The sequence below is a fragment of the Caretta caretta genome, chromosome 2 (assembly GCF_965140235.1).
Source record: "Caretta caretta isolate rCarCar2 chromosome 2, rCarCar1.hap1, whole genome shotgun sequence".
In the NCBI taxonomy this organism is placed as follows: Eukaryota; Metazoa; Chordata; order Testudines; family Cheloniidae; genus Caretta; species Caretta caretta.
Window position 1 is genome coordinate 31,462,856 of NC_134207.1, and position 25,796 is coordinate 31,488,651.

Here is a 25,796-nt window from a genome sequence, read left to right on the forward strand (position 1 = left end):
GTTCAAAATAATTATCTCACCACAGTTATTCCAGCATGGTGAGTCCAAGGTATTGATTTTCTTTTTCTCCTCAGGTGAAGGATCATTTAGGGATGTTTTCCCCTTCTGTTTATAGTCCAGTAGACATTTGAAATAAATTCTTCTGAGATGTATCCCAAGATAAAAGTTCCTTTTCTCTACTGGGTGTGGGTGCCATGCTACCTGGTGTGGCCTCTTCTCCCCTGCTGGTGATTTTTACAATGCCTCTTATTTCTTCCTGACACCCACAGTAAAAATGAATAGTCCATTGAATTTGGGCACACTTGAGTCTGACATGTTGGCTTCTTTCCTTTTTCTGGAGAAAACCTGTTTACCAACTCCCCCTGACATGACTGGTTTAAACACCTTTTCACAGATTTTAAAGCATAATATCAGTGAGTATTCATAATTCCACATACAGCATTATCACATACATTACTTAATGATATGATTGACCACTGTGTTGTTAGTTTTCAAGTGATAGGTCACAAGGCTTATTTTGTATATTATTACAGTAGCCTGTAGGGTGTGAATAGATGGGTGCCCAGCATCACAATTTATACCTGGTAAGTTGACTGAAGTAACATGACAAACAGCATAATCATCTTCTGATTGAATGTGGAGCTTGCCAAGCCAATCTGAGGCAGTCTCATCTGCAAAGTGCATAATCCTCAGAGCACCATCACATCTGGTCAGAGGGCTGTCATCAGTGATGTGTGACTGTGTCTTTGGCCACAGTCATGTGTGGGATTCTCTCACTGGCCCCAGATGTGAAGCCTGGCTGCACTTTGACCCAGTTTCATTAGAAATCAGTTCAAAAGGGCCCATGAGCGGTGTGGCAAATCAAAGCTGAGTCCATGCATGGTTGGGTCAGTATAAGAGAATGGCTTCTGATGTTAGAGTAAAAAATGTAATAGATTCAAAGAGGGATTGGATATTTATATGCAAACAGTGTTTTGAAAAGGACATAAAATTGCATGTTTTAGGGTTTCAAGCAAACTAACTTTTAGGGGTCAGGATGAGATCTTCCGGGGGCATCACACCAGATCTGCTTACTGAGGGGTTTCTTTCCCCTTTCTCTGAGGCATCTGATGCTAGGCACAGCTGGAGATAAGAAACCAGACTAGATTCACTACAGGTTTAATCCACTATGACAACTCCTATATAGCTAGTTGATTTAGTTACCTGTTGTGATTTTGACCCTTGGCTTTACTCTATCAGCATTTTACAGCTTTTATCACCATTCACTTTGCTCTTCCTATAAATACCTCTATATCAGGGATCGGCAACCTTTGGCATGTGGCCCATCAGGGAAATCTGCTGGCAGGGCAGGACCTGGCCTGTCAGGGAAATCTGCTGAGGGGCCGGGATGGTTTGTTTACCTGCAGAATCCACAGATTTGACCGATCACAGTTCCCACCAGCCGTGGTTCACCATTCCAGGCCAATGGGGGCTGTAGGAAGTGGTGTAGGCTGAGGGATGTGCTGGCCGCCCCTTCCTGCAGCCTTCATTGGTCTGGAACGGAGAACCACGGCCAGAGGGAGCTGCGATTGGCCAAACCTGTGGAAGCTGCAGGTAAACAAACCATCCCAGCCCGTCAGCAGATTTCCCTGACAGGCCGCGTGCCAAAGGTTGCTGATCCCTGCTCTATACTTTCTCCCATACCACCTCTGACAATTGGTGAAAACTCCCTGACAAAATCTGAAATAACCACCACTTTATGTCTCCTTCATATCCCTCTTCAGGCTCACCTTTACCATGATCATCTATAAACCCAGCGTACTCATCATGGCTAGCCAACTGAAAACCAAACTGACACCCCACACACACATTCCCCTCCACACACTTTTTGGTTTGGCAAAGCAACCAACGAGCCAAATAAATCAATCAAATATATCTATTATTTGTTCAATTCTAATGCAGGTTAAAATGTATAACAGAATCTGCAGGATTGGATCATATATCAGTATTCTGAGATTCACATTATTAAGATGACATTCCTAAACACAGCGGGGAAAATGCTCTAATGCTCACTAGAGATTTCATTCCTCGCCAAGAAACCAAATGGGGAGACTGCTCTGTTAATGCTGTCAAACCCAATATGGAAGCGAATCACCATATCTCAATGACACTGTTCCATCCCAAACATGGGTGAAATTAATTCATGGTATAAAGTTGACTGGAGGCCAGTAAAGGCTCATGACTCTTTTTGCTTTCTCCTTAAGAAATACTGGACAGTACCTGCTTGAGAAAGTAGTAATTTGTGAAGACACTCAGATTTTAATGGTTTTTGCAGTTACAGTAAATATTTCTTTGATTTATTCCCCCCATCCATCCCAAGGGGGTATATATGGAAAAAAAAGCTACATTTGCTCCTAAGGTAGTAACTGACATACTGTTAAGTGCCTCTCAACCTTTCTTCATTACAAGGTTCATTCTCCATTTAGTTCACATTTATTGTTTTATAATATTTACACAAAATACACTGATGCATGAAAAAGAGTCTACACAAATCAAACGGCTGCTGACCTTAGCAGCATTGCAGGGATATTTTTGCAAAGATGAACTGCTCTTGACCTATTTCTCCAGTGAATTAAAATCTAGCATGCTTTCCATTAACATGATACTTTGATGTTTCTAGTCTAGCTCCCAGTGGGCATGTGTCGATATCAAAAAAACATCATTGCAACTGGTATTAATAGCACTGGCAGAGAGGCCAAAGATTATTTGGGCCATGGAGACTAAAGTATCTTGTCACCCCTAGAGTTAGTACAGCTAGCTCAAGTGACACTGGTGAAGCAACCTGCAAAAGCTTATACTGGCAGTGTAAACTATCTAACATCTTTCAAAGGCACACACACACACAGCACCAGCCAAGATTAGATTTGATCCTACAGTTCAGTTTGTTTTATTTACTTTCAGGAGTCCATTTATTCCTCAGTGTTGTCTAAATAAACTGACTTTCATTACCCAAAAAGGTTTATAGAGCACAGTTGCAAATGTGTATGCACTGAGAGTCTGAGAAGAGAGATTTGAATTCATTCCTAACTCACACAGTGCTTAACAAGTCTCAGTTAAAGTGAGAGCTACTTTCTTCAATGAATATTTTATGTTTTGAAGAGTCTAGCAAATAGACCCTAAGTATAACTAAACTAATATCCTTTACATTTAATCATGCAGACTGTAACTATAACCAATGACTTAATGTGTGTGCAAGGGCATGTGAGAATTTGGTAAATGCACTCATCACAATGTGAGAGCATGATTAATTGCTTTATTGGATAACAACAGGCCACTTGGCCCAAAACACTTACCTCCAAGTTTGTTTCAACTTCAGCTCTCTGTTTTTCATGTGGCATGTGTGCAGGAGACAGAGAGAAGTAATTCACAAAAGGTAGGGAAGTAACATCACAAGCTACATAGCACTGAATTAGAAGAGAAATCTGGCTTTGCAACTTTATCCTTTTCAAAGAGACCGAAGTACTAAAATCATATACAAACAAAAAAAAAACCTTTGCATTATAGTTATGGAGAAACATGTTGCTAAGATCAAGAGGAATTATGTTTCATTGTCTCACTGACATATTAAACCGGGAAAGTACACATGAAGTGAAGTGTTTTGCATGAAATATTTGGCCATTTCTCAACTTCAGCCTGCATGCTAAAATCCAGTGATGTCAATGGGAATTCCACTTGTGGGTTAAGAACATGACATAGCTTTTTGCATGCATGGTGTTCTTGGAATGAACAAGGAAAGTGATTTTGTTTGAATGCTGTGGCAATTATGTTTTTAATTAACATTTCCCTTTTAGTTCTTAACTCGTTTATCTGTGTGACCCACAGAGTCCCTCAGTGCCAACTGGCAGAGAGAACATCACCACATAACTCACATGAGGCCTGACACACTCATTTCCCTAACACACTTGTCATGATCTGTATTTAAAATGTGTCATGTGAGGCATCATATGCAAACCGATAACACACTGATCATTAATATTGTGTTATGTATGCACAGGAGGTGCATAAAAATTATAGATGCGTTCTTTGCAAGCAGTGCATAAACCCAGTCAGTCCTAGACCAAGGAATGTTATTTCCCAGGTTTTCCTGTGCCTTCAAAGTTAATTGAGTCAGGTAACACCTCAGAGGACAATGAAAAGTACATCTGCTGGGAAGGTAGACAAAGCTATGAAAGTAAATGCTCAGGGCACAAAGACCGCTTAAGGCTCACAATGCGGGATTGGAGCCTTAAGGGAGCCTGCACCTCACAAAACCTTCCTGGCTCTTGAAACAGAGACGATAGACTTTACGAGATAAAAGGAGACACAGAAAGCTACTTTGGCATCCACCACTGGGAGGACAAAAGAGGCTAGAACTCATGTAACCTGAGAAATGGGGATCCTTCAGCTAAGGGGTTGAAGTCTCTGGGAACTGACTATAGGTAAACCCACTTAGACAAAGAATATAACTTGCTGAAGTTAAGACTTAGTTAAGACTTAGAAAGTGCTTTTTTCTTGTAACCATATCTGTGTCTTTTATTCTTATTTATCATTATTTAAATGTATGTTCTTGATTAATAAATTCATTCTTGCTTCATTACAGAACCATTTCAGTGTTGTGCAGTAAACGGAACTGTGGGTCTTCAGCTAATTTAACACACTAGTGTGTGCTCTGTCTCTTCGAAGACAGCAAACATAACATCTGTGAGGGGCCAGGGAGAGGCACTGCATGCAGCAGAAAAACATCTCTTGGGCAACTTGGAATTCAGAGATTGTTACTTGCAAAGCAAGGTTTGCACTGGCAGAGTCCGGAGGAGTTTGCTGGGAAGGCACATGAGCTGGTGTATCAGGGTGCTGGCACATAGTTTAGCAGCAGCAAAGCTCTTACTAAGGCAGAGTGGTAACTCAGTGGCTCACAGTTCTGGGTGAGCAAAGTGTTACAATCTGCACTGAAGTGAAATATACCCAGCTTGTAAAGCACCTGCATCATTCAAGGCCACAGTTAGCCCTCATGAATGGGACTTGAGGGCAGTAGCCATGCAGAAGACTCTGGATCCCTTGCAAAAAGCAGAGTTGATTTGTTGAGCCTTTGGGCAGAGACAGTGCTAGACATAAACAGACTAAACAATTGCTTAGGGCCCTGAGCAGATCAAGGGAGCCCTCTGTTAATTGTTAGAATATGTTGCGGGGCGAGGGGTGGGGGGAAGATATTTCTGCTTAGGGCCCCCGGTGGGCTAGCACTGGCATAGATTGTGTGGAGGAATCTTGCACTCCAGTTGCAGAGAAGATCTGCAAAGGAGTTGCATTTACTGTTCTCACCTGTAGGCTGCAATACCAGGCATGGAGGGGCTTTACTGTCTGCCCACATGAAATGGTGGTAGATGAGGAGAATTCCGTCTCCCAACAACTGCAGAATTTCCTGAATTTAGCAAACAATAGGGTAGTCTCCACTCTCCTTTACGTGATTAATACTTACAGGGCCCAACTCTGAAGTCCTTCTGCAATCAAACAGAGCTTTCCAGGAGTGAAAGGTGACAGACTGAGATCCATGGAATATTTTGGGCCCAAAGACTATAGAGATTAATGGACGAAAAAGTATATATTTCACATGTAAAATGGAATGGGTCAGATTCATAGATGCATCTCAGAACTCTAAAGTGGTGTCATTTATTCTTTTTTCCAGCCCTTCATGCTCTAAATGACACCATCTACACCAGTGGTGGGCAACCTGCAGCCTGTGAGCTGTGGTGTTGCCCACCACTGATCTGCAGAATTGCCAGCACTAACCTGGGATGACCTTTATAACTCACTTGGAGCTGTCTACTTGTCAGTAATACAACATCGAAAATTCATGCTAATAAAGCCTTTATGCCACATACCATCATGTATTCTTTCTAACTTAAATTCTATGTGCTTTAGCCTTACTTCTTTTATTCCACCTGTTTACTCCACTTTTAATGAAATATTTTAGACTTTAGTTCCCTTTTCATCCTTCTTTTTTTTTTTTTTTTTTGGTCTCTGGTTTTGCAAATCCCCAAGAATTAATCTTATGCCTTTTCAATCAACTCTGTCATAAGAATTAGTAACATAAGAACTTAAGACATTACAGCCTTTTCCTAAATAAAGTGTTCTAAAAAAAGAGCTATTTTATTACAACTATTTTTTCCTGTTGCACAGTTCTTGAATGGGAATAAAATCTAGTAATATGTGCATATTACATAGGAGATATCCATGAATTAAAACATAGGGACTTTTCAAAAGCTAAAAAATTTGGCCTGAAAGAGAGAGTGTTCTTAATATTCAATTTTACCATTACAAATTAAACACATCTGGTATTCTGCAGACTAATATACTACTTTTTCTCTCCCACATGTTAACTTGCATCATTTTCAAAACCATTTTACCATGTACTCAGCTGCCTCAGAGAATATCGCAGTACATTTCTATGTGAGTTAAAATGATAAGCATTGTACTTTAACTTCTCATTCATTGGCTCAAGCTTTGTAATTGCAGATGACACGTTATTGGTATCCTCTCAGAAAGAGTTTATACTATTTATATCTTACTCATACATTCAGACCACTGCTACTACATTGTATTCTTCAGTCTACTCATAAAATATAACCCTTTCAAATAAAGTCTTTTTTTTAAAAAGGGTTTTCTTTCTTTCCCCCCACTCACCTCTTAACAGTATTCAGTTTGACACAAGACTCTCAGAACTCTCAGAATGTGAAACAAGGGCCTTCAACTCTGTACTCTGAGTACTGTAATGGATGGTTATAAACTGTTCAGGAAGGACAGGCAAGGCAGAAAAGGTGGGGGAGTAGCACTGTATGTAAGGGAGCAGTATGACTGCTCAGAGCTCCGGTATGAAACTGCAGAAAAACCTGAGTATCTCTGGATTAAGTTTAGAAGTGTGAGCAACAAGGGTGATGTAGTGGTGGGAGTCTGCTATAGACCACCGGACCAGGGGGGTAAGGTGGATGAGGCTTTCTTCCGGCAACTCACAGAAGCTACTAGATCACACGCCCTGGTTCTCCTGGGCGACTTTAATCTTCCTGATATCTGCTGGGAGAGCAATACAGCGGTGCACAGACAATCCAGGAAGTTTTTGGAAAATGTAGGGGACAATTTCCTGGTGCAAGTGCTAGACAAGCCAACTAGGGGGGGAGCTTTTCTTGACCTGCTGTTCACAAACCGGGAAGAATTAGTGGGGGAAGCAAAATGGATGGGAAACTGGGAGGCAGTGACCATGAGTTGGTTGAGTTCAGGATCCTGACACAGGGAAGAAAGGTAAGCAGCAGAATACGGACCCTGGACTTCAGGAAAGCAGACTTCGACTCCCTCAGGGAACTGATGGGTAGGATCCCCTGGGGGAATAACATGAAGGGAAAGGAGTCCAGGAGAGCTGGCTGTATTTCAAGGAATCCCTATTGAGGTTATAGGGACAAACCATCCCGATGTGTCGAAGGAATAGTAAATATGGCAGGCAACCAGCTTGGCTTAACGGTGAAATCCTTGCGGATCTTAAACATAAAAAAGAAGCTTACAAGAAGTGGAAGATTGGACAAATGACCAGGGAAGAGTATAAAAATATTGCTCGGGCATGTAGGAATGAAATCAGGAGGGCCAAATCACACCTGGAGCTGCAGCTAGCAAGAGATGTTAAGAGTAACAAGAAGGGTTTCTTCAGGTATGTTGGCAACAAGAAGAAAGCCAAGGAAAGTGTGGGCCCCTTAATAAATGAGGGAGGCAACCTAGTGACAGAGGATGTGGAAAAAGCTAATATACTCAATGCTTTTTTTGCCTCTGTCTTCACGAACAAGGTCAGCTCCCAGACTGCTGCGCTGGGTATCACATCATGGGGAGTAGGTGGCCAGCCCTCTGTGGAGATAGAGGTGGTTAGGGACTATTTAAAAAAGCTGGACGTGCACAAGTCCATGGGGCCAGACGCGTTGCATCCGAGAGTGCTAAAGGAATTGGCGGTGTGATTGCAGAGCCATTGGCCATTATCTTTGAAAACTCGTGGCGAACGGGGGAAGTCCCAGATGACTGGAAAAAAGGCTAATGTATTGCCAATCTTTAAAAAAGGGAAGAAGAAGGATACTGGGAACTACAGGCCAGTCAGTCTCACCTCAGTCCCCGGAAAAATCATGGAGCAGGTCCTCAAGGAATCAATCCTGAAGCACTTATATGAGAGGAAAGTGATCAGGAACAGTCAGCATGGATTCACCAAGGGAAGGTCATGCCTGACTAATCTAATCGCCTTCTATGATGAGATTACTGGTTCTGCGGATGAAGGGAAAGCAGTGGATGTATTGTTTCTTGACTTTAGCAAAGCTTTTGACATGGTCTCCCACAGTATTCTTGCCAGCAAGTTAAAGAAGTATGGGCTGGATGAATGCACTATAAGGTGGGTAGAAAGTTGGCTAGATTGTCGGGCTCAACGGGTAGTGATCAATGGCTCCATGTCTAATTGGCAGCTGGTATCAAGTGGAGTGCCCCAAGGGTCGGTCCTGGGGCCGGTTTTGTTCAATATCTTCATAAATGATCTGGAGGATGGTGTGGATTGCACTCTCAGCAACTTTGCGGATGATACTAAACTAGGAGGAGTGGTAAATCCGCTGGAGGGGAGGGATAGGACCTAGACAAATTGGAGGATTGAGCCAAAAGAAATCTGATGAGGTTCAACAAGGATAAGTGCAGGGTCCTGCACTTAGGACGGAAGAACCCAATGCATCGCTACAGACTAGGGACCGAATGGCTAGGCAGCAGTTCTGCGGAAAAGGACCTAGGGGTGACAGTGGACGAGAAGCTGGATATGAGTCAACAGTGTGCCCTTGTTGCCAAGAAGGCCAATGGCATTTTGGGGTGTATAAGTAGGGGCATTGCCAGCAGATCAAGGGACGTGATCGTTCCCCTCTATTCGACATTGGTGAGGCCTCATCTGGAGTACTGTGTCCAGTTTTGGGCCCCGCACTACAAGAAGGATGTGGATAAATTGGAGAGAGTCCAGCAAAGGGCAACAAAAATGATTAGGGGTCTGGAGCACATGACTTATGAGGAGAGGCTGAGGGAACTGGGATTGTTTAGTCTGCAGAAGAGAAGAATGAGGGGGGATTTGATAGCTGCTTTCGACTACCTGAGAGGTGGTTCCAAAGAGGATGGTTCTAGACTATTCTCAGTGGTAGAAGAGGACAGGACAAGGAGTAATAGTCTCAAGTTGCAGTGGGGGAGGTTTAGGTTGGATATTAGGAAAAACTTTTTCACTAGGAGGGTGGTGGAACACTGGAATGCATTACCTAGGGAGGTGGTAGAATCTCCTTCCTTAGATATTTTTAAGGTCAGGCTTGAGAAAGCCCTGGCTGGGATGATTTAATTGGGGATTGATCCTGCTTTGAGCAGGGGGTTGGACTAGATGACCTCCTGAGGTCCCTTCCAATCCTGATATTCTATGATGCTATGATTCTATGAACTCAGGAGGACAGTAGGCCCCAGGCCTGAGTAGCATTCGTGCCTCAGCTTTCATTTAACGGTGTTGGGTGCCATACAAAACCCTAAAATAGATACAATAGGACCAAGATGAGTGAAGCTGCTGCCATAGGTCTCTGCTCTTATGGAAAGACCGGGCTATCAATGACACCATACATTCTGCTTCTTCTTTTCACTATATTGAGTGACCAGGGAGGTTGAAGTGTTCTCCGACTGGTTTTTGAAAGTTATAATTCTTGATGTCTGATTTGTGTCCATTTATTCTTTTGCGTATACATACAATATGATGGGGGCTAATTTAGCTACAACTAATCAGGAGAAAGATCTTGGAGTCATCGTGGATAGTTTTCTGAAGATGTCCACGCAGTGTGCAGCAGCAGTCAAAAAAGCCAATGGGATGTTAGGAATCATTAAAAAAGGAATAGAGAATAAGACAGAGAATATCTTATTGCCCTTATATAAATCCATGGTCCGCCCACATCTTGAATAATGCATACAGATGTGGTCCCCTCATCTCAAAAAAGATATACTGGCATTAGAAAAGGTTCAGAAATGGGCAACTAAAATGATTTGGGGTTTGGAACGGGTCCCATATGAGGAGAGATTAAAGAGGCTAGGACTTTTCAGTTTGGAAAAGAGGAGACTAAAGGGTGATATGATAGAGGTATATAAAATCATGAGTGGTGTGGAGAAAGTGAATAAGGAAAAGATATTTACTTGTTCCCATAATATAAGAACTAGGGGCCACCAAATGAAATTAATGGGCAGCAGGTTTAAAACAAATAAAAGGAAGTTCTTCTTCACTCAGCGCACAATCAACCTGTGGAACTCCTTGCCTGAGGAGGTTGTGAAGGCTAGGACTATAACAGGGTTTAAAAGAGAACTGGATACCTTCATGGAGGTTAAGTCCATTAATAGCTATTAGCCAGGATGGGTAAGGAATGGTGTCCCTAGCCTCTGTTTGTCAGAGGATGGAGATGGATGGCAGGAGAGAGATCACTAGATCATTACCTGTTAGGTTCCTCCCCTCTGGGGCATCTGTCATTGGCCACTGTTGGAAGACAGGATACTGGGCTGGATGGAACTTTGGTCTGACCCAGTATGGCCATTCTTATGTTCTTATGCGTAGAGATTGTCTGGTGTGGCCAATGAATATGGCAGAGGGGCATTGCTGGCACATGATGGCATATATCACATTAGTAGATGTGCAGGTGAACGAGCCTTTTATGGTATGGCTGATGTGATTAGGTCCTATGATGGTGTCCCTTGAATAGATATGTGGACAGAGTTGGCAACGGGCTTTGTTGCAAGGATAGGTTCCTGGGATAGTGTTTTTGGTGTGTGGTGTGTGGTTGCTGATGCGTATTTGCTTCAGGTTGGGGGGCTGGCTGTAAGCAAGGACTGGCCGGTCTCCCAAGATCTGTGACAGTGAGGGATCGTCCTTCAGGATAGGTTGTAGATCCTTGATGATGTGTTGGAGAGGTTTTAGTTTGGGGCTGAAGGTGACGGCTAGTGGCGTTCTGTTACTTTCTTTGTTGGGCCTGTCCTGTAGTAGGTGACTTCTGGGTATTCTTCTGGCTCTCTCAATCTGTTTCTTCACTTCAACAGGTAGGTATCGCAGTTTTAAGAATTCTTGATAGAGATCTTGTAGGTGTTTGTCTCTGTCTGAGGGGTTGGAGCAAATGCGGTTGTATCATAGACCTTGGCTGTAGACAATGGATCGTGTGATGTGGTCTGGATGAAAGCTAGAGGCATGTAGGTACATATAGCGGTCAGTAGGTTTCCATTATAGGGTGGTATTTATGTGACCATCACTTATTAGCACCGTAGTGTCCAGGAAGTAGATCTCTTCTGTGGACTGGTCCAGGCTGAGGTTGATGGTGGGATGGAAATTGTTGAAATCATGGTGGAATTCCTCAAGAGCTTCTTTTCCATGCATCGAGATGATGAAGATGTCATCAATGTAGCGCAAGTAGAGTAGGCGTCTTAGGGTACGAGAGCTGAGGAAGCATTGTTCTAAGTCAGCCATAAAAATGTTGGCATACTGTGGGGCCATGCAGGTACCCATAGTAGTGCAGCTGATTTGAAGGTATACATTGTCCCCAAATGTGAAATAGTTTTGGGTGAGGACAAAGTCACAAAGTTCAGCCGCCAGGTTTGCCGTGACATTATTGGGGATACTGACGGAACCTACTTTTCAGAAATGTTTCAGAGATGGCTGCATTTCAGTAGCAAGCGAAATGAACCCTGCTTCTAAACATCTCCTCGTGTAGATTGTGATTCCCAGCACAAAGGGACACACTTACACTAGATTTGATCTAACTAGAGAGCTAAAAATAGAGACTAGCCATGGCAGTGCAAGTGTGGGATGGCTAGTCCAGAGTCTCAGATGGGTAGTACTTGGGCTGGAACTCCTGTGCTGCTGCAATGTTATTTTTAGCATTCTAGCTCAGAGAACGTCTCCTTGATCTTGGATGCCAGCTCCAAGGGTAGACATACCCCTATAGTTTTTAAAATGCCTTGGCATTTTTTGTGGTAAAAGTCACTCTATAAATATAATATTGAATTAGAGATAGCATTCCATGGGCTCTGAATAGAGAATATGTGTACTGGATATTTTCCCAATGTATCTTCTTCCTGCGGTTTTTCTTTACTGGTTATTTAAGACTAGATAGTATCCTGCCCTATGTGACATACCCGGGCCACCAGGAGGAATAGGGCTACATACATCTTTGTGCAACCGCCTCAGACTTTGGGTCTGGTCATGTAAAAGGTAAGCATACTATGTGTGAGAGTTGGTTGGCAGACAATAAAAAAGGGGTAGAGAAGGAGTATACTCTTGGCTTTTCCTCACCAGCACACCAGAGTCAGCACTGGGTTGTGTCATAAGGTATTTCTAAGTAAAAGGCCAACAGGAAGTTGCCACTACACCCACGCAGAGAGCAACGGCAACAGAGAAAATTGTGCCAGTGCGCCCGGTCTATTGCTGGGGTGGTGCAGCTGTGCTTCACAGCTGTGTCTAAAGGCACAATCCAGTCCTAATCATGAATGTCTTATGGAATTTTCAAATTCAGGTTTTTTAATTATTCACCATGTATTAGGTGCATGCACGCGTACCTAAAAGCATACTCTTTCTGCCTGCCCCTCTAGGCTAGGGACCGAATGGCTAGGCAGCAGTTCTGCGGAAAAGGACCGAGGGGTGACAGTGGACGAGAAGCTGGATATGAGTCAACAGTGTGCCCTTGTTGCCAAGAAGGCTAATGGCATTTTGGGGTGTATAAGTAGGGACATAGCCAGCAGATCGAGGGACGTGATCGTTCCCCTCTATTTGACACTGTGAGGCCTCATCTGGAGTACTGTGTCCAGTTTTGGGCCCCACACTACAAGAATGATGTGGAAAAATTGGAGAGAGTCCAGCGGAGGGCAACAAAAATGATTAGGGGTCTGGAACACATGACTTATGAAGAGAGGCTGAGGGAACTGGGATTGTTTAGTCTGTGGAAGAGAAGAATGAGGGGGGATTTGATAGCTGCTTTCAACTACCTGAGAGGTGGTTCCAGAGAGGATGGTTCTAGACTATTCTCAGTGGTGGAAGAGGACAGGACAAGGAGTAATGGTCTCAAGTTGCAGTGGGGGAGGTTTAGGTTGGATATTAGGAAAAACTTTTTCACTAGGAGGGTGGTAAAACACTGGAATGCGTTGCCTAGGGAGGTGGTGGAATCTCCTTCCTTAGAAGTTTTTACGGTCAGGCTTGACAAAGCCCTGGCTGGGATGATTTAATTGGGGATGGGTCCTGCTTTTGAGCAGGGGGTTGGACTAGATGACCTCCTGAGGTCCCTTCCAACCCTGATATTCTATGATTCTATGATTCTTTTTTCTTACAAATTAAAAATGTTTCATGGGATCTCCTTCATGTTTTTCAAAAATCAATTAATTATGCAGAGAACTTGCAATTCAACTTTTTAGTTTGTGGTTATAAAGACTTGGAAGAGCCTTGATTCTAGGGTAATGAAAGTTATGCTCCAATATAAGTAGTGTGTGTTTGGAACATTATTCCTAAGCAAGTTTAGACCTGTGTTGTAGACTCCAGCTTGAGTTCATTTGTCTCCTTTTGTGTTCTTTCCAGCTAACCTCACATTTGAGAAATAACCAATATTTGACACATTACAGAAATGAAAATGAATATAAATGAATAAGCTGCTAAATTGATTCTGCATTGTTAAGTTTCACCTAGGACTGTGACCTACCAGTAAAAGAGAAAAAACATATGATTAGGGTTTCAGTTATTAGGGTGAAATATATTCATGGCTGCACTGCTTCCAGCTTCTAGAAAAGGTGCATCTATACACTGACATAAACCACATGTTCTTAGTGATATATGTAAGAAAAGAAAATCCCCCAAAATATTTGATTAAGCGAAAAGGTTAATTATAAATTCACCTGAGGATTCAAGTAACCTGGGTGGCTAATATAGGGCATTAGTAATATGTACATACCAGTTGAAACTGCATTATTTGTAAAAAAAAATTGCTTTCATTTTGAATATTTTATTTCAATTTATGATGTACATGCACCAGGTTTATGAATAGACCTGATTTAAAAAATGCTATTGTTACCCCAAAATTTGGACCCAAGGCACCCCAATAGTGGCCTGTCTATAATTGTAAACCAATTGCTAATTTGGCGCACTTCAGTGGGTAACAGGATATGACCCGTCCTAAAGGAATTTCCTGGGTTTTACCAGGGAGTTGGTCTCTGACCCTCAGAGGACTCCCCAGAACAGACGAATTCTGTTAACCATGAGAAGATATGGATACAACCCTTCGCTCAAAAGATTGACACTCAAGCAGTAATTCTTTGAAAACAAAATAACATTTATTCAAAGAAAATAAGCAGTTACATTACTCTTAATAATCAAGAAAGAATACATTGTAATACAGGACACACAGCATAGCACAATTGCATTGCATTTAGAAATCATATACTAAGACAACGCAATAGACTATACAGACCATATAGTGGATGCAATGTTGCATGATATAGTACACAGTGAACCCCTTAAACCAATGTATAAAACCTTAATATCATGCAATTAAATCTATCACAATGTAAACAGGTTTCCTATACATATGTAAAATGCAACATTACAATTAAAGAACATTAAATATTAACATTCTATGAGTGATGCTTAATCAGTCATAGAATGAGTAGGGTACAAATCCAGTCAAATGCAGACATCCAGCATTATTTAGAATCATATTCATGCATTCCTTATAATTAAAAATGAAGTATATACTTACTTTCCTGCTTTATAATCCCCCTCTACCATTTTAAGGGTCCTTCTGTTCTTTCAGATAGTGATTTCTGCTCTGCCATTGCTGCTGCTTCTTCATTCTTGCTCTTCTCCTGCTGCTGTCTTCTCACTTTGCTACTACTTGCTCTTCTCCACTCACATATCCACACCCAAGCCTGTCAGCTTTCTGCTGTATATATTATTTTTGGCCTTCTCTGATTGGTTGCTTTCTCAATTCCAGCTATTAGCATGGATCGTCCCTGTGGGGTGAGACCTACTTAACCAATCAGCTTTACCTTTCATTCAAGCTAGACCTAGCTGGGAACCTCCTCTTGACCCCTCCCTTCAAGTTTTTTGGAGTGAGCTCAGCCCTACTCTGCTGAACTTTATTTCACCCCAGTCTCCTGTCTGCTGTTGGTCAATTTAGTCGAAGTCTTTCATTTTGATGTCTCTAATATAAAATTATTGTGGTCGCCATTTTGGATTTCTAGCTATAAACTATCATTATTTATCAAAAGCCTTAAACCTCTAACTAATTACATTTTTGTGCATGTTCAAGCATTATGACCCTGTCACCACTTTGTTATGTTAATTGGGTGAAGTGATTTCTCAAGGAACTTAGGTGTGTTGTTCTCCCTGTAAGAAATACCCCTTAAACTGGTTCCTACATTCTACTATAGCTGCAGTTTCTGATTGGTCATAGAGGGTGGCCTAATGCAGAGTGCACCATAGTAATCCAGTCCCAAGATGACAAAGACACAGATAACTGTGGTGAGGCCCTTATCTAAAAGAAAAGGCTTCAGCCTGTTGTCCAAGCAAAAATGACAAAAAAGCATTCTTAGCTATCGTTGCTAACTGAACACCCCACAAGGTTCCCAGAACCACAAGGTTCCCAGAATGTGAACTTGAGTAATGAAAGGAAGGCAGATCCCCTGACACCAACTGAGGGGAATGATATATACTCCTTCCTTTCTTCAAGTTGTTTTTTAACCCTTGCCAGACATTGGAAGATCAGATCAACTGCATGAGTTATCTAATTAAATGGAAATGTCACCTTGAAATAAGCAACTAGAATTGGCCAGAAAACAAATTAATGTTCTGTGGAAATGTGAGGTTTTGGCAACAAATTTCATCCCAATTTAGGGCAGAACATTTTTGTTAAAGTGACGGTGACAAGAACCTTCCAGATGGGGAGTCGTCCTTTCAATTTCCCAATGCAAAAAAAATAGGCAAAATTGAAGTTTTCCTGTAGAAAAATAAAATTTTGCGAAAATGTGTTTTCTGTTGGAAAATTATTCCTGTGGAAAATTGCTGGTCTGTTCTAGAAGCAATATAAGAGAGACCTTGATGAAGAAACAATTGCTTAACATTTTATTGGTCCTCTTAGCAAAAAAGGGGAAAGTGCTGTTCAAGAGCAACTCCATTCATTCTTCCCAGAGTCTGCTATTTTGTCAGCAACACCTCATGGTCAATGTTAACAAGGGCAGATGATAGACCACATGGACACTTGGATATTGTATAATACCAACAGACCACTGACAAACAAAACTAGTGAAATTTCTGTGTCCTACACCTAGACCTAAAACCAGATTGACCAGGTTCAACCTCTGAAGGCTCCATTTTTGACAGAGTTGCTTTGACATCCCTTCAATCATTTTCCTTAAAATGGAAGATTAGAGACCAGGTGATCATCTGGTGAAAGTTTTACATTTTAAATTTGGTTTCCAACATGATGCTTGTTAGCCAGTATCATATTTTTAGAAGACTTTATGCTTATGATAAATTGTAACACTATGAACTGTACTCCCAGCATGTTTTGCATTCATGCTAAACTTGTAGTGGAAATGTACAAAGAACAGGAGTCATACACAGTTTACCTACTATTACGTATAGGAACTGTTGGAGACAAGTTGTATGTTCTAGGAATAATTGGTGAAGATGGTCTGTGTATTCTGAAAAACAGGTATGAAACTAGATAAGAAAAAAGAATGAAGAAAGCCTTGTGCTAATGATAGTGGAATTTGAGGAATTTTCCATCTGCTGTAAATAAGTAGGGTAATAATTTTGGGACAGACTGAGCTGCTGCAAGACAGTTTCCCAGAGATTTGTAATGTATGTGTGTGCTGATTACTCTGTGTTTAATATACTAATTGAGCCAAGTTATCTGACATGTTCTCAATAAACCAATTGAATCTTCAACCTGCTGGCATGCTGCCTTTCTAATGGGAGGCACTGATAATCTCTACCAATGTTGGTTACTCTAGCTCACTACTGGATTTTATTAGTTATGAGTCATTTTTGCAGGTGGTAACACAAAGCTCCCTAAGTCTCTGATACCATCTAAAGCTTAGAGAAGGCGGCTCCAGAACAGGCTTTTTATCCATGGAAACTCAGTTCAAATCTTGGCAATCTTGGCAAAGGGCATTTCCTAAGGATCAGTATCTGGAGTGAGGGCTGGGGTTTCACACTGCCCAGAAATGCTATCCAATAGTCTAGGAAAATAAGTGACAGCACCTTTTAAGTCTGTGAGGAGAATTCTAGAGTTAGAATTGTAGCACACCTGGAGGTATAAGGCATATATATGTTTCACTCCAAAACATCAGACATTACCAGCATATAGAGAATGATCACCTAGGCAGCTGCCACATGAGACCTTTTTATCTAAGTTTCTTTTACATTGACATGATTAGTCTTGATAAGTGTTTTGTTTTGCTATGAATTATTTAACACGCTGGCTTATTTATATAAATTACAAAATATCCTGTACACAGGATCACAAAGTCTTGTCTAAATTTCATCAATTAAAAAGCATAAATTTAAGTGTCACTGTGTGATCTTTGTGGTTAATATGACAATAAATAAATGTGCCCAATGTACTAATGGTCTTTCCTCAGATGGTATAAATTGGAGCTGCATCAATTTAGTTCATCTGAGGATCTGGCTTGAAATGTTTTAATTTTTAAAGCTAAATTGTGACTTGGACTACACCTGTGCAGAGAAGTAATGCTGAGTGAGAACCCTGCCTCCCCATGCCTCCATATGGGATACTTGGGAGTATATTAGGTCCAGGCATGCAGAGGTAAGTAGATGCAGCATGCTCACTGCTCCTAACTTTGTAGCAGGTGAATAGGAAATATGTGGAGCCTTGATTTTAGCCCCCACAACATACCCAACAGCACAGCTGAATCAGCATGGGGGTTGCCATTATTTGACCCTTGTGTTGTGTGTCTATGTCAATGCTGGTTCGAGATTGTCAAATAACAAGCTCAGTTGGAATTAATCAATCAAGGATTATCAATCAGGGATTAGTACAGCACTATATGGAATACAGAAAGAATACACACTTTATCTTCTTGATGTAATAAAGATCTGGTTCTCTTCTTCACTTTAACTGGTGGCATGCAGCAGTTTCATTCCCCAACTAAGTTCTAATGCCCAGTGTCATTATATATGGTTTTTAAACAAAGAAACCTCTTTGCCAAAGGGAACATATGTTTTGATGTCATTTCTCTATATTCTCAGTTTACCTAATTTATGTGTGAAGACATCATTATTTATAGTTGAGACGAGTAACAATTCTTCAAGATAATATCTTTCAGTGGGTCTTTCTTCCCATATAATCATTCTTTCCTGTTGATTCCCCAATAGGAAATATCTGCTTTAACAATCATCTCTTATCAGTTTTCCAGGTTTATCTATCTATCTATCTATCTATCTATCTATCTATCTATCTATCTATCTATCTATATCTATATCTATATCTATATCTATCTATCTATCTATCTATATATATATATATAATGGTCTTGTAAACCAAACCGTCCCCTATATATATATAATATAGGGGATGGTTTCCAAGACTATCTAGCATTCCATAGACATGGAGACAGTGGGTATTATTCGGTACAGTCTAACACACAGAATTCCCTCAATACTGTTACTTATCAATCAAGGACCACTGCTCTGGCTTTATAATTCAACATCATCATCACCATCACTCCCATAACTGCATTGGTCATTGGGACACCATCATTGATGAGCAATCAACCAATTGTCTCCACCCCTGATGATTGTGAATCAGTGCTTGAGTCTCCACAAAGTCCATTCCTGTCCACTCTTTATTGATGTCAATCCATCTCATCTCTTCTTCTCTTCCCCTGTACTGTTCCTTGGGGGATGATCTTGGATAGGACAGATGATCTTGTTACATGGCCATACCACTTCAGCTTGCACTTCTTCACGGTCATCAGGAGGTCTTCATATGATCCAAAGCATTGGGTGATGATATTGCAGACCTCTTCATTAGTGATGTGGTCGAAGTAGGAGATGCTCAAGATTTTACAGAAGTATCTCATCTCTACTACCTGTATTTTCTGTTCAAGTTCTGGCTTAAGGGTCCATGTCTCGCACACATACAGAAAAATGGAGATGACCAATTCATGCAGCATTTTCAGTTTGGATTCTAGAGAGATGTTCTTATTCCTCCACATTGGCTTTTCCTCCACATTGCTGCTGTTGTTTGCACAGTTTTTGCCCCAATTTCTGCCTTGGATCCTTCATCAGTGATGATTGCCCCCAAATACTTGAACTGTTTCACTGTCTCCAGCTCTTGTCCACTGACAGTGATATGTGAGCTGATTCCATCATAGATTCATAGATATTTAGGCCAGAAGGGACCATTATGATCATCTAGTCTGACCTCCTGCACAATGCAGGCCACAGAATTTCACCCACCACTCCTAAAAAAGACCTCACACCTATATCTGTGCTATTGAAGTCCTCAAATTGTAGTTTGAAGACCTCAAGGAGCAGAGAATCCTCCAGCAAGTGACCCGTGCCCCATGCTACAGAGGAAGGCGAAAAACCTCCAGGGCCTTCCAATCTGCCCTGGAGGAAAATTCCTTCCCGACCCCAAATATGGCGATCAGCTAAACCCTGAGCATATGGGCAAGATTCATCAGCCAGATACTACAGAAAATTCTTTCCTGGGTAACTTGGATCTTACCCCATCTAAAAACCCATCACAGGCCATTGGGCCTATTTACCATGAATATTTAATTACCAAAACCATGTTATCCCATCATACCATCTCCTCCATAAACTTATCGAGTTTAATCTTAAAGCAAGATAGATCTTTTGCCCCCACTACTTCCCTCGGAAGGCTATTCCAAAACTTCACTCCTCTGATGGTTAGAAACCTTCGTCTAATTTCTAATCTAAATTTCCTAGTGGCCAGTTTATATCCATTTGTTCTTGTGTCCACATTGGTACTGAGTTTAAATAATTCCTCTCCCTCTCTGGTATTTATCCCTCTGATATATTTATAGAGAGCAATCATATCTCCCCTCAACCTTCTTTTAGTTAGGCTAAACAAGCCAAGCTCCCTGAGTCTCCTTTCATAAGACAAGTTTTCCATTCCTCGGATCATCCCAGTAGCCCTTCTCTGTACCTGTTCCAGTTTGAATTCATCCTTCTTAAACATGGGAGACCAGAACTGCACACAGTATTCCAGGTGAGGTCTCACCAGTGCCTTATATAATGGTACTAAAACCTCCTTATCCCTACTGGAAATACCTCTCCTGATGCATCCCAAGATGACATTAGCTTTTTTCACAGCCATATCACATTGGCAGCTCATAGTCATCCTATGATCAACCAATACTCCAAGGTCCTTTTCCTCCTCCGTTACTTCTAGTTGATGCGTCCCTAGCTTATAACTAAAATTCTTGTTATTAATCCCTAAATGCATGACCTTACACTTCTCACTATTAAATTTCATCCTATTCCTATTACTCCAGTTTACAAGGTCATCCAGATCCTCCTGTAGGGTATCCCTGTCCTTCTCTAAATTAGCAATACCTCCCAGCTTTGTATCATCTGCAAACTTTATTAGCACACTCCCACTTTTTGTGCCCAGGTCAGTAATAAAAAGATTAAATAAGATTGGTCCCAAAACTGATCCTTGAGGAACTCCACTGGTAACCTCCCTCCAACTTGACAGTTCACCTTTCAGTAGGACCCGTTGTAGTCTCCCCTTTAACCAATTCCCTATCCACCTTTCAATTTTCCTATTGATGCCCATCTTATCCAATTTAACTAATAATTCCCCATGTGGCACAGTATCAAACGCCTTACTAAAATCTAAGTAAATTAGATCCACTGCGTTTCCTTTATCTAAAAAATCTGTTACTCTCTCAAAGAAGGAGATCAGGTTGGTTTGGCACGATCTACCTTTTGTAAAACCATGTTGTATTTTGTCCCATTTACCATTGACTTCAATGTCCTTAACTACCTTCTCCTTCAAAATTTTTTCCAAGACCTTGCATACTACAGATGTCAAACTAACAGGCCTATAATTACTTGGATCACTTTTTTTCCCTTTCTTAAAAATAGGAACTATGTTAGCAATTCTCCAATCATACGGTACAACCCCTGAGTTTACAGATTCATTAAAAATTCTTGCTAATGGGCTTGCAATTTCTTGTGCCAATTCTTTTAATATTCTTGGATGAAGATTATCTGGGCCCCCCGATTTAGTCCCATTAAGCTGTTTGAGTTTCGCTTCTACCTCAGATATGGTGATGTCTACCTCCATATCCTCATTCCCATTTATCATGCTACCATTATCCCTAAGATCCTCTTTAGTCTTATTAAAGACTGAGGCAAAGTATTTGTTTAGATATTGGACCATGCCTAGATTATCCTTGACCTCCACTCCATCCTCAGTTTTTAGCGGTCCCACTTCTTCTTTCTTTGTTTTCTTCCTATTTATATGACTATAGAACCTTTTACTATTGGTTTTAATTCCCTTTGCAAGGTCCAACTCTACTTGACTTTTAGCCTGTCTCACTTTATCCCTACATATTCTGACCTCAATAAGGTAGCTTTCCTTACTGATCCCTCCCTTCTTCCACTCCCTATATGCTTTCTGCTTTTTCTTAATTACCTCTCTAAGATGCTTGCTCATCCAGCTTGGTCTACAACTCCTGCCTATGAATTTTTTCCCCTTTCTTGGGATGCAGGCTTCCGATAGCTTCTGCAGCTTTAATTTAAAATAATCCCAGGCCTCCTCTACCTTTAAACCCATAAATTCTTCAGTCCAATCCACTTCCCTAACTAATTTCCTTAATTTTTGAAAGTCAGCCCTTTTGAAATCAAAAACCCTAGTTGCAGATTTATTTTTGTTAATCCTTCCATTCAGTTTGAACTGAATTAGCTCATGATCACTTGAGCCAAGATTATCCCCTACAACCATTTCCTCTATGAGGTCCTCATTACTCACCAAGACCAAATCTAAAATGGCATCCCCTCTAGTCGGTTCAGCAACTACTTGCTGAAGGAATCCATCAGCTATCGCATCTAGGAAAATCTGAGCCCTATTATTATTACTAGCACTCGTCCTCCAGTCTATATCTGGGAAGTTAAAGTCTCCCATGATCACACAGTTTCCATTAGTATTTACTTTATTAAAAACATTAAAAAGGGCTCTATCCATATCCAAATTAGATCCCGGCGGTCTATAGCACACCCCAAGCACTATCCCAGGGGAGGCTCTAATAGTTTTCTTCCCCAATTTAATTGTTGCCCAGACAGACTCAGTCATATCCATTTCACCGCTTCTTATTTCTTTACATTCTATCTCATCATTGATATACAGTGCTACTCCACCACCTTTACCTTTATTTCGGTCTTTCCTAAACAGCACATACCCTTCAATACCTGTAGCCCAGTCATGACTACTATTCCACCAGGTCTCTGTTATACCTATAATATCTGGTTTCACTTCCTGCACCAGTAACTCTAGTTCCTCCATTTTATTACCTAGGCTCCTTGCATTAGTGTACAAACATCTTAATTTTTGCTGTTTGGCCTCACTCACATTCTGTACCCTATTAGGCACGGTTATTTTACTACCAGTATAACCTATTAGACTTGTATCTACACTGCCCTTCCTCCTACCTACAGCTGTATCCACTCTTACTTCATTTTCTTTCCACTCTATGCTAAATTCTGGCGTGGAGATTACCTGGACATCTCCCAACCATCTCCCCCAAATTCCTAGTTTAAAGCTCTCTTAATCAGTTGTGCCAACCTCCATCCTAGAAGTCTATTTCCTTCCCTACTCAGATGAAGTCCATCCCGAGGGAACTGTCCTCTATCCATTAATGCCTCCCAATGACCATACATCCCAAAGCCCTCCTTATAGCACCACTGCCTAAGCCATCTATTGATAGTCATAATCTTGTCACACCTTTGTTGCCCTTCTCTAGGAACAGGCAGAATCCCACTAAAGATCACCTGAGCCTCAATTTCCTTAAGCGTCCTCCCCAACCTAGCATAGTCTCCCTTAATACTTTCCAGCGAGAATCTAGCCGTATCATTTGTTCCCACATGAAGGATAATTAGGGGATTCTTTCCCGCTCCCTTTAGAATCCTTTTCAACCTCAGGTCTACATCCCGTATCTTAGCACCTGGAAGACAGCACACCCTCCTATTTTCTGGATCAGCTCTGGTTACAGGCCTATCTATTCTTCTCATGTTTGTTTGTCATCACCTCCTTGTTTTAGCTCTGTTAATCCCAGAATGAAATCGGTTTTGCACCATGATGTAGTCAATCTGGCTGTGATGTAGATCATTAGGTGTGTGTCATGTTTATCGTCTGGATGCTTTATGTGCTCCTAATGTGTTTGCAAGAACCAGATTATTATAGCTGGCAAACTCCAAACGACTCAATCTTTTCTCATTGGTTACCTCATTACAGAAAGGGCCACAATAATCTCACCAATCTGCCTGTGCATCAGTACCCACTTTAGTGTCCCAATCTCCTTATACAATCAAGATATCTTTCTTGTGTACCTTATCGATGATGTCTGGGAGCTGACTGTAAAAATCTTCAAAATTTGCTCATCATCATAGTCTGTTGTAGGGGCGTAGACTTGTACCACTGTGATATTAAACGGTACTGCCTTTAGAAGGATGGAAATAAGCCTGCTGGACATTGGGTGGCATCCTAATACTGAATTCTTGATGTCTTTATGCACAAGAAATCCTACGCTGTTGACATGTGTGTCCTCTCCACTGTAATAAAGTACATGGCCTTCTTCCATTAGTACTTCTCCAAAGTTCTTCCATCTGACCTCAGAGATTCGTAGGAGGTGCTAGGTGTATTGTTCCTTTTCATATGTGAGTTCTTTCAACCTGCCCATTTGTCCCAGGTCCTTACATTCCATGTGGCTATGGTGATGTTATCTCTTCCACGGATCTTCTTTGTTGGGGTTACACCAGTAGTATACTTGTCGTATCTATCCTGGTGAGAGACAGATGGCGCGGTCATTATTAACCTGGGCTGCGATCAATCCGGTATGGACATCGTTGACCTGTTCACCACATGGTGTGTCTTGGGCAAATTTCTAACCTGGCAGAGACCATCCCTCTCCAGGCGGTCCCCTTTTAGACACCTCTTACGACATGCAGGAGGAGCAGTGGGCCTATTCTGTCCCTGGACCCACAGGGGAAACAATTCAACATACTCTTTGTAATTATCATAAAGATTTTAAAGAAGAGTTGATATATGAATCTAGTATAAAAAAGAAAAGGACTAAAAGGGTTAATATTTGCTAACAGCTATTAACACTGGTGTCAGCCAGAGCAAATTATTCTCTCCACCTCTGGAAAGCAGGAAGGGAACTGGGTCTCAGGAGAAATGTCAGAATGACCATGCATCCTGGAAACACTCCTGAAGTGATGCAGTTCACACGTCACTCCTTGTTAAGAACTGCCACTAAAAGTACAAATTAGCCTGCAATCCTTACTTTCCCACTGATGGTGAGTAATTAAAAGAAGAAAGTTTCTTTAAAATACCAAATCAAAGGCTGTAGATCAAATAAGTATCTTCCTGAATGTGGAAACATAAGTGCTAAATTAATCAGGTTTGAGATAATTTAATCTTGAATGAGACTCAGTGGAAAGAAGAAGGTTGTTTGTGCTTATGAAGTTAGCTGGAGCAGTCTCCTGTTCTGACTAGCTGTAACATTCACAGATTCATAAAAAAGATTTGTTTTATGTGAATATGCCTTGTGTATACACCTAAGCTCAGTTCATCCCATTCCACCCCCCCAATATATCACATTTTTTGATATATCATCTGAGATAATATGATTTATAGCAGCAGGAAAAAATAAGTGAATTATAGCATACTATTCTTCACAAAGGAATGCATTTGTCTTTTTCCACAAGAAAGTGTGAAATTTACTTTGAAATTGCCCTTGAGCTTGACACAGTGGGACATACTTTCAAAGTAGTCGCAAAAAGAAAAGGAGTACTTGTGGCACCTTAGAGACTAACAAATTTATTTGAGCATAAGTTTTCGTGAACTACAGCTCACTTCATCAGATGCATGAAGCTGTAGCTCACTAAAGCTTATGCTCAAATAAATTTGTTAGTCTCTAAGGTGCCACAAGTACTCCTTTTCTTTTTGCGAATACAGACTAACATGGCTGCTACTCTGACACCTTTCAAAGTAGTGTAACACTGGCCCACACAGGAACACTGGCAGTGGGGATCAAACCTGGGACCTCTTGAGTTTAATGTATGAGTCTTTACTTTGTGAGCTAAAAGACGTACATCTTAGCCAATGCTGTAGCAAGCCCATCAATCTCTAGCTGGCCTAGCCACAACTAGAGGAAGGCAGGGTGCTACCCCGAGTAAGCACCGTTACAGTAACATCAACTTGGTCCATAAGGGCCTGATCTTGAGGAGTTCCAAGTACCTGCAATTCATTGACTATAATGGGAGAAAGCATGTTCAGAACGTCTCAGGATAAGCTCATAAATCCGTTAGACTAAGTTTATAGCTTGTATAAACAAACAATTCTGTGTGCCAATCTTTACATGTGCTATTAGCTCAATGTATTTGGAATAATAAAGGGATAACTGACATTCTATGGACTGTTATACAGTGATATACAGGAGGTCAAACCTGATAATCTAATGTTCCC